The sequence below is a fragment of the Prionailurus bengalensis genome, chromosome B3 (genome assembly GCF_016509475.1).
Source record: "Prionailurus bengalensis isolate Pbe53 chromosome B3, Fcat_Pben_1.1_paternal_pri, whole genome shotgun sequence".
Classification (NCBI taxonomy): domain Eukaryota; kingdom Metazoa; phylum Chordata; class Mammalia; order Carnivora; family Felidae; genus Prionailurus; species Prionailurus bengalensis.
The window spans coordinates 50,965,638-50,983,538 of record NC_057355.1 but is presented as its reverse complement, the minus strand read 5'-3'; the positions used below and the strand labels follow the sequence as shown (position 1 = coordinate 50,983,538).

Genomic DNA, 17,901 nt, shown 5'->3' with positions numbered 1-17,901 from the left:
TGGGGAGAGGGGAAGAGAGAGAGAGAGAGAGAGAGAGAGAGAGAGAGAGAGAGAGTGTGTCAAGTAGGCTCTGCACTGAGCAGGGAGCCCAAAGTGGGGCTCCATCTCACTACTGTGAGATCATGACCTGAAATCAAGAGTCAGATGCTTAACTGACTGAGCCACCCAAGTGCCTCAACATTAAAATATTTTAAAATGATGATGTAAAACTTTATTTATTGAGGAAAAAATGTGCTGTGTGCTCTGTTAAGCAGAAAAAATAATCCTCCTTTTGTAAAACTACGTGTGTGTGAATATATAATTGTATATATTGATATAAATATACATATGTATATGTATATATACACATATATTTAAAACATATTTATATATTTTATATAATATATAAATAAATGTATGTATACATTATGTACAGTTAATATATATAGTCAACATAAATATATATAATATGTAGTCACACACACGCTATATATATAAAATATATGTTTTATATACAGTCATAAAAGGCATGCACCAAAATTAACAATAGTTAATTGGAAAGAGAGAATTAAAAGGGTTTTTAAACCTTAGGGGTTTTTTGCAATTTTTTGCAGTGATATCTTTAATTTATGACCATAAAAACGAAAGCTTAAAAAACCAACCATTAAAACAATTTAAAGGTGAAAAAAAATGGGACAAATTAAAAAAAATAAATGTATTTCCATTAATAAGTACAAAGTTTAGTATAATTATTAATAAACGATTTTTGCAAATCAAAATATAGTACCATACAGTTTGAAAAATGAGCAAGTAACATCAATAGCAATTCACAAAAATAACATCCAAATTAAAGTAGGAAAAGAAAAAAAATAAAACGTTTACTACCAGTAGTAACCAAAATGTGAAACTAAAATAGTAATAGCATTCATTACCTACTAATTTGGCAAAGAAGGCTTCTTACATTATTTATTATTATGTAATGTTTAGTACATACAAAATAACATGTAAGCCATTAATTTAGTTCTTTTAGGACCTAACATCAATGTTGTATATGAAGAAACATGGGCATAACTATATAGCATCATTATTCATAATTGCCCCAGACTAGAAGCAACCTAAATGCCCACCGACAATGGAATGAATAGAGACATTGCGATGTATCCAGGCAATGAAAAAATAAGCAACAGTGAAAATGACAAAACTATAGACATTCAACAACGTGGAGAATGTGTGATTCTACCAGCATAATGTTGACCAAAGAAGCCAGACACAAAATAATTAACCGTATGTCTTTATTCATGTTAAGTTTGAAGAAAACAGGGGCAGGGGCACCTGGATGGCTCAGTCATTTAAGCAACCTACTTTTGATTTAGGCGCAGATCATGATCTGGAGACTGGTCATGAGATGAAGCCCCAAGTTGGGCTCCATGCTGGGCATGGAACTTGCTTAAGATTCTTTCTTTTGCCCCTCTGTCCATTGCCCCTCCCCCACTCTCTCAATAAACAAACAAAAAAAATAGAGGCAAAACACCCTAGGGTTTAAGGATGTATGCACAGATATTAAATCTATAAGGATAGTAGTTACTTTTTGAGGATAAGAAGGACATAGTTTCTACAGTGCTGAATATTTTATTACTTAATCTACGTAGTGATTTACATAGTGATTATGTAGGTGTCTGCTTTGAGGTAATTCATTGTGCTACATTTTTGTCCTATGTTATTTTTTCTATAGTTTATACATTGCATAGTAAATAATGCTTATGAAATATTAAAGGAATGTTAACAAAGTGCCCCCATCCAACTAAAAAATAGAACCAGACCTGATTCTATACCTTTGACTACTTTCAGAGGTAACCAATATCTTGAATTTCATGTTTATGATTTCTTTGGTTTTATTTATTTATTCATTCATTCATTCATTCATTCATTCATTTATTTAATGTCTATTTATTTTTGAGAGAGGGGAGAGGTGGAGAGAGAGGAAGGCACAGAATCTGAAGCAGGCTCCAGGCTCTGAGCTGTCAGCACAGAGCTAGATGCGGGGCTTGAACTCCCAGACCTTGAGATCATAACCTGAGCTGAAGTTGGACACTTAACCAACTGAGCCCCCCAGGCGTCCCTCTTTGGTTTCATTTAATGTCTTAACCTTAAATAGTCCAACTGACTATTTTTTTTTGGTTTTTTGAATTTTGATATAAATATTAACATTTTTTCCAATTTGCTTTATTATACTGAAATTTATATTTCTAGGATTCGATGATTATAGCTGTAGTTCTTTCATTTTTGCTGCTGTAAAATATTATGCTATATGATAATACAGTTTATGTATCTATTGTTTTTAAGTGACCATTTAAATTATTTGCAAGATTTACTATCGCAAAAAGAAAAAAAAGCTACAGTGTGAATATTCTTCTGGTAAAGACTTCTGGTTCACATTTGCAAAAATTTCTAGAGTGACAGTGATAATTTATAAGACATGCACTTCTTTAACTAGGAGATTATCCCAAATTCTTCTTCCAAGTGATTTGTACCAATCTGTGAATCTCAGTACCATTGTATGATGAGTTTCCATATGCCACATCATCATTAATACAGGATCTTATTTTTGTCAATATAGGGGGTATAATTTGGTATCCCTTGTAGTTTTAATTTTCATTTCTTTAATTATTACCATTAACTGAGTATCAAGGCAATAGTTCATTGGCCTTTTCATGATTGTTCTATAAAGTACCTACCTATGGCTTTTGTAAACCTTCTATTTATCCTTTTCTTATTGATTTTAGGGTTATGTATTTATTCCAGAAGTTATCTTTTGCTGGTTATGTGATCCACATACCTTCTATTTGTGGCTTGTCTTTACATTATTTTTTAAAAGTGTTCTCTGATAAACATTGAGTTCCTATTTTACTACTGTCAAACTTAGGAAACATTTACTTTAAAGATTTTACTTTCTGTGTCTTCTTTACAAAGAAAAATGAAAACTTTCCCTATTCAGAGGAAATGAAAACATTCACATATACTTATCCCAAAATTTAAAGTTTCACACACTTTTTGATTCTTTAATACTTTTTCATTTCTGTGGTGTGCTTACTCTAGGAAATTATTTTCATACGTTTTACCTTGATATCCAATATTCCAATATCATTTGTGAATCTCTTCTTTTCTCACTGATCTGCTGCCTGGGACTTGAATCAATTTACCTAGGACTCAGGACATTCCATAGTATCCATAGCTTTACAAAAAGACTTCAGATCGGGTGGATAGGTTCTCCTATCTTGTTCTTCCTATGATCTTTTATTCTTTCATATAAATTTGAGGATGCTTGTCAAGTTCCAGATTGTATCTCACGCTTACTTAGACCATGTTTAATTTCTTTTGCTCGTTTAATGATTGTTCAGAGGGATGTTTATATTATTTGCTTATCATTTTTTTAAAACTTTCTGTAGCTATGGGTCTGTTTTCATTTCTGATATTAGTTTGTTGCTTCTGTTGTTTTTTTTCTTGCCAGAAGTTTGTCAATTTTTTTTTGTTTTTTAAATATGAAATTTATAGTCAAATTGGTTTCCATACAACACCCAGTGCTCGTCCCAACAGGTGCCCTCCTCAATGCTCATTGCCCACCCTCCCCTCCCTCCCACCCCCATCAACCCTCAGTTTGTTCTCAGTTTTTAAGAGTCTCTTATGTTTTGGCTTCCTCCCTCTCTGACCTCTTTTTTTTTTCCCTTCCCCTCCCCCATGGTCTTCTGTTAAGTTTCTCGGGATCCACAAAGAAGTTTGTCAATTTTGATATTCTTTTCAAAGAATCAAATTTTGACTTTGTAGATCATCTCAATGGAATAATGTTTTTCTTGGAAGGTCACTTCACTGAGTATACTATTTTAATTGGACTTATTTTCTCACAGCATTTTTGAAGGCATTATTCTGTAGTCTTTTGGTTTCCTTTGATGCGGTTGAGGTGTCAGCTGGTAGTCTGTCACTCCATCTGTCTTTTCTCTGCTGCTTTTTAGATCTTTTTGTCTTTAATATTCTGCATAGAATCATGGAATCACTAGAATTCTTTTTAGGTGGGGATGCTTTCCCCCAATCCTACATTGTATCTGAGTATTCCTATCTTTAATTTTGTTAAGTTCTCAGACTTACCTTTTTGTATATTTTTTCTATCCATCCCATGAACTCTGTACAGGACTTTGATGAGCTGGATGTTTGTCAGACACTCTATCTTTTTTCATTTTTTTTTAATCTCTGTGTCTTTCTGTGCCACATGCTGAGCATCACTTCAGAATTCTCTTTTATCTTGCCTATTTTCTTCTTACCTGTCTCTACTATCACATTTAACTTCCCCTTGAGTTTTTAATTTTGATTTTTGCATTTTAATCTCTATAAGTTCTATTTGGTCCCTTTAAAAAACACATTTTTACAGTTATTTCTTACTCATATTTTTAAACCTTTATTTTTATTAATTTATTTTTTAATGTTTATTTCTTTATTTATTTTGAGAGAGAAAAAGAGAGAGAGAGCAAGCAGGGGAGGGGCAGAGAGAGAGGAAGAGAATCCCAACTAGGCTCCACACTTTGTGTGGAGCCTGATGTGGGGCTCAAACCCACCAACTGTGAGATCATGACCTGAGCCGAAACTAAGAGTCGGACACTTAACAGAGCCACCCAGGAGCCCTGCTTTTTTTTTTTTTAAAGTACTGATTTTTGTATGGTGTATCTGTAATTCCTATTTTTATTTATTTTTTTTTTTTCTGAAATTTATTGACAAATTGGTTTCCATACAACACCCAGTGCTCATCCCAAAAGGTGCCCTCCTCAATACCCATCACCCACCCTCTCCTCCCTCCCACCCCCCATCAACCCTCAGTTTGTTCTCAGTTTTTAACAGTCTCTTATGCTTTGGCTCTCTCCCATTCTAACCTCTTTTTTTTTTTTTTTTCCTTCCCCTCCCCCATGGGTTCCTGTTAAGTTTCTCAGGATCCACATAAGATTGAGACCATATGGTATCTGTCTTTCTCTGTATGGCTTATTTCACTTAGCATCACACTCTCCAGTTCCATCCACGTTGCTACAAAAGGCCATATTTCATTTTTTCTCATTGCCATGTAATATTCCATTGTGTATATAAACCACAATTTCTTTATCCATTCATCAGTTGATGGACATTTAGGCTCTTTCCATAATTTGGCTATTGTTGAGAGTGCTGCTATGAACATTGGGGTACAAGTGGCCCTATGCATCAGTGCTCCTGTATCCCTTGGATAAATTCCTAGCAGTGCTATTGCTGGGTCATAGGGTAGGTCTATTTTTAATTTTCTGAGGAACCTCCACACTGCTTTCCAGAGCGGCTGCACCAATTTGCATTCCCACCAACAGTGCAAGAGGGTTCCCGTTTGTCCACATCCTCTCCAGCATCTATAGTCTCCTGATTTGTTCATTTTGGCCACTCTGACTGGCGTGAGGTGATACCTGAGTGTGGTTTTGATTTGTATTTCCCTGATAAGGAGCGACGCTGAACATCTTTTCATGTGCCTGTTGGCCATCCGGATGTCTTCTTTAGAGAAGTGTCTATTCATGTTTTCTGCCCATTTCTTCACTGGGTTATTTGTTTTTCGGGTGTGGAGTTTGGTGAGCTCTTTATAGATTTTGGATACTAGCCCTTTGTCCGATATGTCATTTGCGAATATCTTTTCCCATTCCGTTGGTTGCCTTTTAGTTTTGTTGGTTGTTTCCTTTGCTGTGCAGAAGCTTTTTATCTTCATAAGGTCCCAGTAATTCACTTTTGCTTTTAATTCCCTTGCCTTTGGGGATGTGTCGAGTAAGAGATTGCTACGGCTGAGGTCAGAGAGGTCTTTTCCTGCTTTCTCCTCTAAGGTTTTGATGGTTTCCTGTCTCACATTTAGGTCCTTTATCCATTTTGAGTTTATTTTTGTGAATGGTGTGAGAAAGTGGTCTAGTTTCAACCTTCTGCATGTTGCTGTCCAGTTCTCCCAGCACCATTTGTTAAAGAGGCTGTCTTTTTTCCATTGGATGTTCTTTCCTGCTTTGTCAAAGATGAGTTGGCCATACGTTTGTGGGTCTAGTTCTGGGGTTTCTATTCTATTCCATTGGTCTATGTGTCTGTTTTGGTGCCAATACCATGCTGTCTTGATGATGACAGCTTTGTAGTAGAGGCTAAAGTCTGGGATTGTGATGCCTCCTGCTTTGGTCTTCTTCTTCAAAATTCCTTTGGCTATTCGGGGCCTTTTGTGGTTCCATATGAATTTTAGGATTGCTTGTTCTAGTTTCGAGAAGAATGCTGGTGCAATTTTGATTGGGATTGCATTGAATGTGTAGATAGCTTTGGGTAGTATTGACATTTTGACAATATTTATTTTTCCAATCCATGAGCAGGGAATGTCTTTCCATTTCTTTAAATCTTCTTCAATTTCCTTCAGAAGCTTTCTATAGTTTTCAGCATACAGATCCTTTACATCTTTGGTTAGATTTATTCCTAGGTATTTTATGCTTCTTGGTGCAATTGTGAATGGGATCAGTTTCTTTATTTGTCTTTCTGTTGCTTCATTGTTAGTGTATAAGAATGCAACTGATTTCTGTACATTGATTTTGTATCCTGCAACTTTGCTGAATTCCTGTATCAGTTCTAGCAGACTTTTGGTGGAGTCTATCGGATTTTCCATGTATAATATCATGTCATCTGCAAAAAGCGAAAGCTTGACTTCATCTTTGCCAATTTTGATGCCTTTGATTTCCTTTTGTTGTCTGATTGCTGATGCTAGAACTTCCAGCACTATGTTAAACAGCAGCGGTGAGAGTGGGCATCCTTGTCGTGTTCCTGATCTCAGGGAAAAAGCTTTCAGTTTTTCCCCGTTGAGGATGATGTTAGCTGTGGGCTTTTCATAAATGGCTTTTATGATCTTTAAGTATGTTCCTTCTATCCCGACTTTCTCAAGGGTTTTTATTAAGAAAGGGTGCTGGATTTTGTCGAAGGCCTTTTCTGCATCGATTGACAGGATCATATGGTTCTTCTCTCTTTTTTTGTTAATGTGATGTATCACGTTGATTGATTTGCGAATGTTGAACCAGCCCTGCATCCCAGGAATGAATCCCACTTGATCATGGTGAATAATTCTTTTTATATGCCGTTGAATTCGATTTGCTAGTATCTTATTGAGAATTTTTGCATCCATATTCATCAGGGATATTGGCCTGTAGTTCTCTTTTTTTACTGGGTCTCTGTCTGGTTTAGGAATCAAAGTAATACTGGCTTCATAGAATGAGTCTGGAAGTTTTCCTTCCCTTTCTATTTCTTGGAATAGCTTGAGAAGGATAGGTATTATCTCTGCTTTAAACGTCTGGTAGAACTCCCCTGGGAAGCCATCTGGTCCTGGACTCTTATTTGTTGGGAGATTTTTGATAACCGATTCAATTTCTTCGCTGGTTATGGGTCTGTTCAAGCTTTCTATTTCCTCCTGATTGAGTTTTGGAAGAGTGTGGGTGTTCAGGAATTTGTCCATTTCTTCCAGGTTGTCCAATTTGTTGGCATATAAGTTTTCATAGTATTCCCTGATAATTGTTTGTATCTCTGAGGGATTGGTTGTAATAATTCCATTTTCATTCATGATTTTATCTATTTGGGTCATCTCCCTTTTCTTTTTGAGAAGCCTGGCTAGAGGTTTGTCAATTTTGTTTATTTTTTCAAAAAACCAACTCTTGGTTTCGTTGATCTGCTCTACAGTTTTTTTAGTTTCTATATTGTTTATTTCTGCTCTGATCTTTATTATTTCTCTTCTTCTGCTGGGCTTAGGCTGCCTTTGCTGTTCTGCTTCTAGTTCCTTTAGGTGTGCTGTTAGATTTTGTATTTGGGATTTTTCTTGTTTCTTGAGATAGGCCTGGATTGCAATGTATTTTCCTCTCAGGACTGCCTTTGCTGCGTCCCAAAGCGTTTGGATTGTTGTATTTTCATTTTCGTTTGTTTCCATATATTTTTTAATTTCTTCTCTAATTGCCTGGTTGACCCACTCATTCGTTAGTAGGGTGTTCTTTAACCTCCATGCTTTTGGAGGTTTTCCAGACTTTTTTCTGTGGTTGATTTCAAGCTTCATAGCATTGTGGTCTGAAAGTAAGCATGGTATAATTTCAATTCTTGTAAACTTATGAAGGGCTGTTTTGTGACCCAGTATATGATCTATCTTGGAGAATGTTCCATGTGCACTCGAGAAGAAAGTATATTCTGTTGCTTTGGGATGCAGAGTTCTAAATATATCTGTCAAGTCCATCTGATCCAATGTCTCATTCAGGGCCCTTGTTTCTTTATTGACCGTGTGTCTAGATGATCTATCCATTTCTGTAAGTGGTGTATTAAAGTCCCCTGCAATTACCACATTCTTATCAATAAGGTTGCTTATGTTTATGAGTAATTGTTTTATATATTTGGGGGCTCCGGTATTCGGTGCATAGACATTGATAATTGTTAGCTCTTCCTGATGGATAGACCCTGTAACTATTATATAATGTCCTTCTTCATCTCTTGTTACAGCCTTTAATTTAAAGTCTAGTTTGTCTGATATAAGTATGGCTACTCCAGCTTTCTTTTGGCTTCCAGTCGCATGATAAATAGTTCTCCATCCCCTCACTCTCAATCTAAAGGTGTCCTCAGGTCTAAAATGAGTCTCTTGTAGACAGCAAATAGATGGGTCTTGTTTTTTTATCCATTCTGATACCCTATGTCTTTTGGTTGGCGCATTTAATCCATTTACATTCAGTGTTATTATAGAAAGATACGGGTTTAGAGTCATTGTGATGTCTGTATGTTTTATGCTTATAGTGATGTCTCTGGGACTTTGTCTCACAGGGTCCCCCTTAGGATCTCTTGTAGGGCTGGTTTAGTGGTGACAAATTCCTTCAGTTTTTGTTTGTTTGGGAAGACCTTTATCTCTCCTTCTATTCTAAATGACAGACTTGCTGGATAAAGGATTCTTGGCTGCATATTTTTTCTGTCTAGCACCCTGAAAATCTCGTGCCAATTCTTTCTGGCCTGCCAAGTTTCAAAAGAGAGATCAGTCACGAGTCTTATAGGTCTCCCTTTATATGTGAGGGCACGTTTACCCCTTGCTGCTTTCAGAATTTTCTCTTTATCCTTGTATTTTGCCAGTTTCACTATGATATGTCGTGCAGAAGATCGATTCAAGTTACGTCTGAAGGGAGTTCTCTGTGCCTCTTGGATTTCAATGCCTTTTTCCTTCCCCAGTTCAGGGAAGTTCTCAGCTATGATTTCTTCAAGTACCCCTTCAGCACCTTTCCCTCTCTCCTCCTCATCTGGGATACCAATTATGCGTATATTATTTCTTTTTAGTGTATCACTTAATTCTCTAATTTTCCCCTCATACTCCTGGATTTTTTTATCTCTCTTTTTCTCAGCTTCCTCTTTTTCCATAACTTTATCTTCTAGTTCACCTATTCTCTCCTCTGCCTCTTCAAGCCGAGCTGTGGTGGTTTCCATTTTGTTATGCATTTCGTTTAAAGCGTTTTTCAGCTCCTCGTGACTGTTCCTTAGTCCCTTGATCTCTGTAGCAAGAGATTCTCTGCTGTCCTGTATACTGTTTTCAAGCCCAGCGATTAATTTTATGACTATTATTCTAAATTCACTTTCTGTTATATTATTTAAATCCTTTTTGATCAGCTCATTAGCTGTTGTTATTTCCTGGAGATTCTTCTGAGGGGAGTTCTTCCGCTTGGTCATTTTGGATAGTCCCTGGCGTGGTGAGGACCTGCAGGGCACTTCCCCTGTGCTGTGGTGTATACCTGGAGTTGGTGGGCGGGGCCGCAGTCAGACCTGATGTCTGCCCCCAGCCCACCGCTGGGGCCACAGTCAGACTGGTGTGTGCCTTCTCTTCCCCTCTCCTAGGGGCGGGATTCACTGTGGGGTGGTGTGGCTCGTCTGGGCTACTTGCACCCTGCCAGGCTTGTGATGCTGGGGATCTGGCGTATTAGCTGGGGTGGGTAGGCAAGGTGCTCGGGGGCAGGAGGGGCAGGCTTAGATCGCTTCTCCTTAGGTGATCCACTTCAGGAGGGGCCCTGTGGCAGCGGGAGGGAGTCAGATCCGCTGCCGGAGGTTTGGCTCCGCCGAAGCGCAGAGTTGGGTGTTTGCGCGGAGCGAGCAAGTTCCCTGGCAGGAACCGGTTCCCTTTGGGATTTCGGCTGGGGGATGGGCGGGGGAGATGGTGCTGGCGAGCGCCTTTGTTCCCCACCAAACTGAGCTCTGTTGTCAGGGGGCTCAGCAGCTCTCCCTCCCTTTGTCCTCCAGCCTTCCCGCTTTCCGAGCAGAGCTGTTAATTTATGACCTCCCAGACGCTAAGTCGCGCTTGCTGTCGGAACACAGTCCGTCAGTCCCCTCCGCTTTTGCAAGCCAGACTCGGGGGCTCTGCTTGGCCGGCGAGCCGCCCCTCCGCCCCGGCTCCCTCCCGCCAGTCCGTGGAGCGCGCACCGCCTCGCCGCCCTTCCTACCCTCTTCCGTGGGCCTCTCGTCTGCGTTTGGCTCCGACGACTCTGTTCTGCTAATCCTCTGGCGGTTTTCTGGGTTATTTAGGCAGGTGTAGATGGAATCTAAGTGATCAGCAGGACGTGCGGTGAGCCCAGCGTCCTTCTAAGCCGCCATCTTGCCGCAACTCCGTGTAATTCCTATTTTTAAAATCTTTGTGTGACTCTGCTTTTTGATTTTGCTGATGCTTTTCTGTTTCCTTATGTTTTGTAACTGTGTGTATGCATGCGTGAAACGTTATCAGTGAGAATCCTTTGAGTCATGGGTTGAAGATGCATTCTTCAAAAGAGAATCTGTATCTGTGACTGTCAGATACCCAGGGAGTATAAATGTTTATTAGCCCCACTGATAGATAAAAATTGGGTTTGTAAATAGTGTCAAAAATTAAAATTCAGTAGCTCCTCCTTATCCATAGTGTATATGTTCCAAAGACTCCTAGTAGATGCCTGAAATCACAGATTGCACTGAAACCTGTATTTACTGTTTCCCTATGCATACATACCTATGATAAAGTTTAATTTATAAGTTAGGCACAGGAAGAGATTAATGATAATAACTAATAATAAAATAGAACTTTAGAAGAATATATTGCAATAAAAGTTATGTGAATGTGGTCCCTCTCTGAAAATCTCTTATTGTACAGTACTCACCCTACTTCTTGTGATAATGTGAGATGATAAAATGCCTAGAGAGGAAGTAAAATGAGGCAAATGACGTAGGCACTGTGGCATAGTTTGAGGTTACCATTGACTTTCTGATAATATGTCAGGAGAAGGATCATCTGCTTCTGAACCATGGGTAAGTGAAACCACGGATGAGGGAGGAACTACTGTATTTTGTTTCAATAAGCAATAGAGAAAATGGGCGCTCTGTTACATTATACAATGGGTGTAAAATGGTACCCCTTTTATGAAAGGCAATTGGTGCAGTGTATCAACAACTTTAAAATATATATACCATTTGGAGCACCTGGGTCCCTCAGTTGGTTAAGCATCTGACTCTTGATTTTGGCTCATGATCTCATGGTTCATGAGATTGAACTCTGTATCCAGCTATGTGCTGACACCATGGAGCTTGCTTGGGATTCTCTCTCTCCCTCTCTCTCTGACCCTCCCCTGCTCTTCTGTGTGCATGCATGCATGATCTCTCTTTCTCTCTCTCTCTCAAAATAAATAAACTTTAAAAAAACATATTCTATACCACTGAATATAGAAATTCTTTTAAAAATGATTTATTCTAAGTGTCAAATTACAAAGATACACCAAATTACATGAGAAAGAATATTCATTGTAGAACTTTCTACAGCAATAAGCTGAAAATAAATGTCCCATAGTATAGATTTGGCTAAATATATTATGATATCTGCACACATTAAAATACTAAGCAGCTCTTAAAAAGAGTTTTTGTATATAATGCCATGGCAAGAAATTCACATATATTTTCTATGGAAAAATACCTATATTTAAAAAGCACAATTCCATTTTTTATAAAATTGCAGCGATTTCTTAACATCTTCTTTTAATTTGTCTATTTTTTTAAAGATTTTATTTTAAAGTAATCTCTACACCCAACATGGGGCTTGAACTCACAACCTTGAGATTAAGAGCTGTATGCTCTACCAACTGAGCTAGCCAGGTGCCCCTTGATTATATCGATTTTTCAAATTTCTACAAAAGCCTGCATTTTTACCATACTAAACAAAATTATATTTGGAAAGTAATAAGGCTATCTAGATGTTTTTAACATTGTGCTTTACTCCCTCAAAAATACATTAACCAGATTAAATTTAGAAGCGTAAGAAGATTTACTAGATAAATAATCAAAGGTTAATATTTTAGGTATATAAACAACTCATAAAAATTAATAGTAAAATACTAATATTTCAAGAAATAAAATAAGCAATAAAACCAAAAATATCACAGCGGTGGATAGTATTTAAGCCATTTGTCTCAATAAAAAGGAAACAAGTATAAAATTTTACATATTATACTGGTTTTGAACCCTTAAATTTGCTAAAATTTTCTCAAACTTATAACAAACCAAAAGTAGAGTATCCCATGCTGTTCAGTTTTCATTTTAACAGGACTCTGATGACATCTAGATGGCCTTCTTTTTCCAAAACATGATGACATGTATCAAGAGTCTTAAAAACATTCAGTATCATTTTCTCTAACTGAGATGCACGTGTTCTTGGAGGCTACCATTCCCAGATCCATGTTTTGGGTTTATTTCTGTTTCTGTTCATTCAGCAGACATTCAGGAGGTTCTTGGTGGGTGCCTACTGAGTAGAACCTGGTATGAGTAGCTGTCCACAGAATACAGAACAAGACTCAGCATCTGCAAAGATGCAGCTCCCACTTTTTACACTCAGAGGGGAGAGAGGTAGGTCCCAGCAAGAACGACATAGCTAGGATAAGGACAAAGTAAGGACAAATGTAAGAAACTATGAAGGTCTGGAGCAGGTACCTCACATCCGGCCTTGATAACACAAGGAGTCTAAGCAGAAGTGACAACAGACTGCAATCTGAAAGATTCAGAAAAAATGAACTAAAGAAAAATGCAAGACCAGGTACTCTAGGCAAAGAGAAAAACATGAGAGGACCCCTGGAGTGATTCCTGGAGGAGGGGTGAGGATACGTGTAGAGAGCATGCACTGTGGCAATTTTAGTACTCCTGGAGAGCAGAATGTGGGAGTGGAGGATGAGCCAGACAGGACAGGAGCCAGATTACATTAAAGCCTTGCAAACTCTGTTGAGTCTCAGATTTATTCTAATCGCAGTTATGAGCCTCGAAGGGGTGTTTAAGCGAGGAAGTCACCTATTAACAAACTGTAGCTATGATTACTTATGAATTATGGGTTAATCAAGCATGTGGAAGACAGACTGCCACACTCCTATGTAGCTCCACTTCCCCAAAGCTATAATCTCTGGCCAGTGTCTAGACTCCTCAATTACTAGGACAATCAAAATCGTAGCCATGATTCTAGCAATATGACATGTTCCCTGGTCTGGTCTTGTCCTTGTATTTTGTGATCCATACAGCCAAAATAGACCAATTGCACTGCTGTAAACAAAGATCCTACATTTCTGTCCCTAAATATGATCACCTTAAGCCTCAGAAGCAACTGGACACTTTAGAAAATTTTCAAATCATAAACATTATTCCAATTTTTTTTTAACATACAACAAAGTTGGTTTTCATTTGGAAACAAGTCAATTTAGATTATAAGTATAAAACGTTGCTATATTTTAAATGATTGAATATTATAATTCTATAATTATAATTCTATAATCATCATTGTTTAAAAAATTTTAAACCTTGGGGCACCTGGGCGGTTCATTCGGTTAAGTGTCCCAACTCCTGATTTCTGCTCAGGTCATGATCTCATGGTCCATGAGTTGGAGCCCCACATCTGGCTTCGCACTGTCAGCGCTTGGAATTCTCTCTCCCTCTCTGCCCCTCCCCTGCTCATGCTGTCTCTCACTGTCTCAAAATAAATAAATACAACTTTAAAAAATAAATTAAAAAAATTAAAATTTTTAAGAAATAGTATATTTTTAAAGTCAGGTCACCACAGGACTTTAAAAACAATATTGGCATCATTTTGAACCTAAGTAATATGGAGTGACAACAAATGCCAATAATAATAATTCTTGTTTTCACATTAATAGATTGGACATGCACAATTTTTAGTAATGTTTAACAAAGGCTATAAAAAATGTTAACCTTATTTATATTCATATTTGTATGGTAGTATATATACTATATATTCCACAAATGCAGATTCTATTCAAAGTAGAATGCTAAATCATGACTGAATATTGTGCAAAAATATAAATATAATTATGTTACTTTTAGAATGATAAAGTCTATATAAACCATCATTTTAACAGAACTGTTTTAGAGACATTCATCAGTATGATTACAATTAAAAAGTCTAGAGCAAGTAACTACATATGAAAAGTATTTCATTCAGTCTATGGCACTGCAAAAATGTAAGGGCTAAATACAAATTTTAAGTTATTAGTTCATGTATTGTTTATAGAATGCCCTGTGATTTCCTGACAGATAGTTTCCCAAAATGTGTTGTCCAGGCTTTGCACACATGGAGAAGGTGCTAGTATTTTCCCAAACATCCCATCGCTTTTTGTTCCACTGTTTCAAGTTCCAGGTTGAAGCAGGACAGGTGTTGTTAACAATCAGGACAGTGAGAGGGTAGCACTAAGGGACAATGGTCCATTCCAACCTCTGAACTTTGTGAGCCTGGGGAGTAAAATGGTATTGATATATCTACATGTGAATGCTCTAAACAGCAGGTGGGGAGTAGGAAGAGGCACACAGAGCCCAGCTCTTTGTTTGAGTACACAGACTTTGGGAAAAGCTACTGAGTGAGAAAGTCTGCAAGTAGAATCCCAGATGGCCAGCGGAACACAAATTATTCTTCCGCTACCCGCAATAACCCAAATAAATGACAAGTAAAACTAAGGGCAACAACACAAAATTCAAACTCTCAACAACCTAATATACACATAAAAAGGAGAAGCAAAAAGACCCAAAAGTTTAGGGGAAAAAATGTAATAAATGTTAAGGTATAAGTCTAACATCTTTATTTTAAAAAGTCTACTCATTTATTTATTTTTTTTCCTGTGTCCTGCTGTGTTCAGCTTGTGCCTCATCTTTTTCTACCTGATTCAGAAAGACAAAATGGTTAAACAAGACTGGTTTTACCCCCTGCCTTTGAAGGTGGAAATGCACTGTCTGACAACATGTTCTGATAAAACTTCTCTCTGAAAACATATTGGATCCCCCACTGAGTTTGTTGTGAAAGAATCTGACCTGCCCAACCTACCACAACCACAAAATAAGTTTGGTAAAACTGATGCTTAGAACCACCTTCATCTTCTCACTTTTGTGACTTTGTGCAATAGTAATTAATTTAAATATTTAAACACTATGTGAAAAAACATATAGATGATAGCTGCAAAAATATTCTTGGAATCTGGCTGTGTTAGAGCCGGAAGAATTTAGAAATTATCTGATCTTAAACAAAGGGAAAATGAGGAATAGAGAAGTAAAGTGAGTTGCTCAGTTAGCCTTTTGCTAAATAGCCAAGTCAGGGTTTCCAAGTACATTTTTTTCCCCCGACTATTCTTCTGATGATATTATATGACTGAAATTTCCCCAAGAATAGAATAATGTTTCTTATTTATGATTTCTAAGATGTACAGAGGGGTCTCATTAGCTAAGCATTCATTGTATGAAACACTATATTCATTGAAATGTATAAAAATGAAAAAGCCATCATTACATAAAAACATTCCCTAATGAACTGATCACTTATAAAACCAGGACCCAAACACGGCCTCCTTTCTAACATAAAGTCCCACCTCCACCCATTAGTCAGGCTGTCACTGATTATCAAATGATGCAATCCAATCACAGAGTAGATGGCAAATGCTGTTAAAAATCAAAGTAAATGATCCGGTTGCCTCAGTCGGTTAAGCCGTCTGACTTCAGCTCAGGTCATGATCTCACCATTCCTGGGTTGGAGCCCCACATTGGGATCTGTGCTGACAGCTTGGAGCCTGGAGCCTGCTTCAGATTGTGTCTCCCTCTATCTCTGCCCCTACCCTGCCCATGCTCGCTCTCTCTCTCTCTCGCTCTCTCTCTCAAAGATAAATAAACATTAAAAAAATTAAAAATAATAGAAATAAAAACAAAAATGAATGATTACACTGCATGCAAACAGGGAGGCCAGAACTATCTGCGTCACACCCAATGCCACTGACAAGGATCCAGCAGAGGAGACCAGTTAACAACTGAAGAAGAGAAAATTAATTAAGATGCTTCAAATGCCAAATCTCTTAATATAAAGTATATAAGAGAGGCCTGTGGGAAACTTATCTTTTCAATACTTTTTATAAAATAACTCTATATTATGAAATTCAAAAATGAAGGGTGACATATTGTGTGCCATACAATTAAATTAGAAAAAAAAATTACACAAGACAAATCACACAATTTGTTCTATAGTCATTTAAAGAATTAGTGTGTGGGGCACCTCAGTGGCTCATTCGGTTAAGCATCCAACTCTTTTTTTCAGCTTAGGTCATGATCTCACAGGTTTATGAGATTGAGCCCTGCTTCAGGCTCTGTGCTGGGCAATAAGGAATCTGCTTGGGATTCTCTCTCTCCCTCTCTCTTGCCCTCCACCTGTCCTCCCACACTCTCTCTCTCTCTCTCAAAAATAAATAAATTAATTAAAAAAAAGAATTAGTGTATAATTGTAATCATAATCTAAACTTAGTTAATATAAAATAAATTACATTACTTTAACAATTTAATTTCATTTTTAAAGTTAAAAATAAAATTCATTTTTAATTTTAATAGTTAACTCATCATATGAACTTGTCATTTTCGATTCCTCTGACTACTGATAACGTTCTACTTTCTGTGTGCTAATCACAGGAACTAGAATATTTACTTTTCAGTAATTTCACCTCTTCTTGTTCTCAACCCTCTTTTCCCAGGTGTACTTATAACTTTAATTGCATATTTTAATAAGTTATGTAAACATTGAAGCACTCTGCATGTAAAATATAGTACCTAAAAAAAATAAAGTGTGGTAATCTGAAAGACTCTATGGTGAGGGCTTACTCTAAAAACTACTGGCTAATGAGATATGGATGAAGCCACTTTAATAGATTTGAACATAATCATAAAAATATATACAAGTATTCTGCTAGTTGCTCTGAAAATTTCTAAATTATTTCTATTCATCAAATAAACAAAAATTGGAAGTCACAGTTGATATATTACAGGTGTAGCTTATGCAAGAAAAAAATATTAGGAATTTTACTAAATGTGTCTGTCCTCAAGGGAAAGTATCCACATCAAAAGATTTATGACAATAAAAGTTTTTCAATAAAAGATGATAAAAGTTTTACTGAAAAGGTAACGTAATTTCCTGAAGTAGAAAATTTTCTGAGAAATAATTTTACAGTGTAGATGAATATATAATCTAACATATAAGAAGTTATCTTCAAAACTTATGCCACAAAAATCAGAGGACATGGTACCTCTATAAAAAAAGAAATTATGCTACCTGCCTACATCTTTGCTACTAAAAATTTCAGGTAGTTTTTTTGCTTTTGCTTTATGAAAAAATGTAGAGGTTTTAAAAATATAAGTTGACTTTTTAAAAAATAATTTATTGTCATTAGCTAACATACAGTATATAGAGTGTAGTCTTGGCTTCGGAAGTAGATTCCCATGATTCATCACTTACATACAACACCCAATGTTCATCCCAGCAAGTGCCCTCCTCAATGCCCGTCACCCATTTTCCCCACCCTCCCAACCCCCCACCCCTATCAACCCTCAGTT

The 17,901-nt window shown here is 37.1% G+C and overlaps 1 protein-coding gene across 2 annotated transcripts in view; it reads right to left on the bottom strand.

Annotated features, from left to right (window-relative positions):
* WDR72 (WD repeat domain 72) overlaps window positions 1-17,901 on the bottom strand; it is a 235,291-nt gene that overhangs the window by 92,792 nt on the left and 124,598 nt on the right. The gene's annotated exons all lie outside the window — the stretch shown is intronic.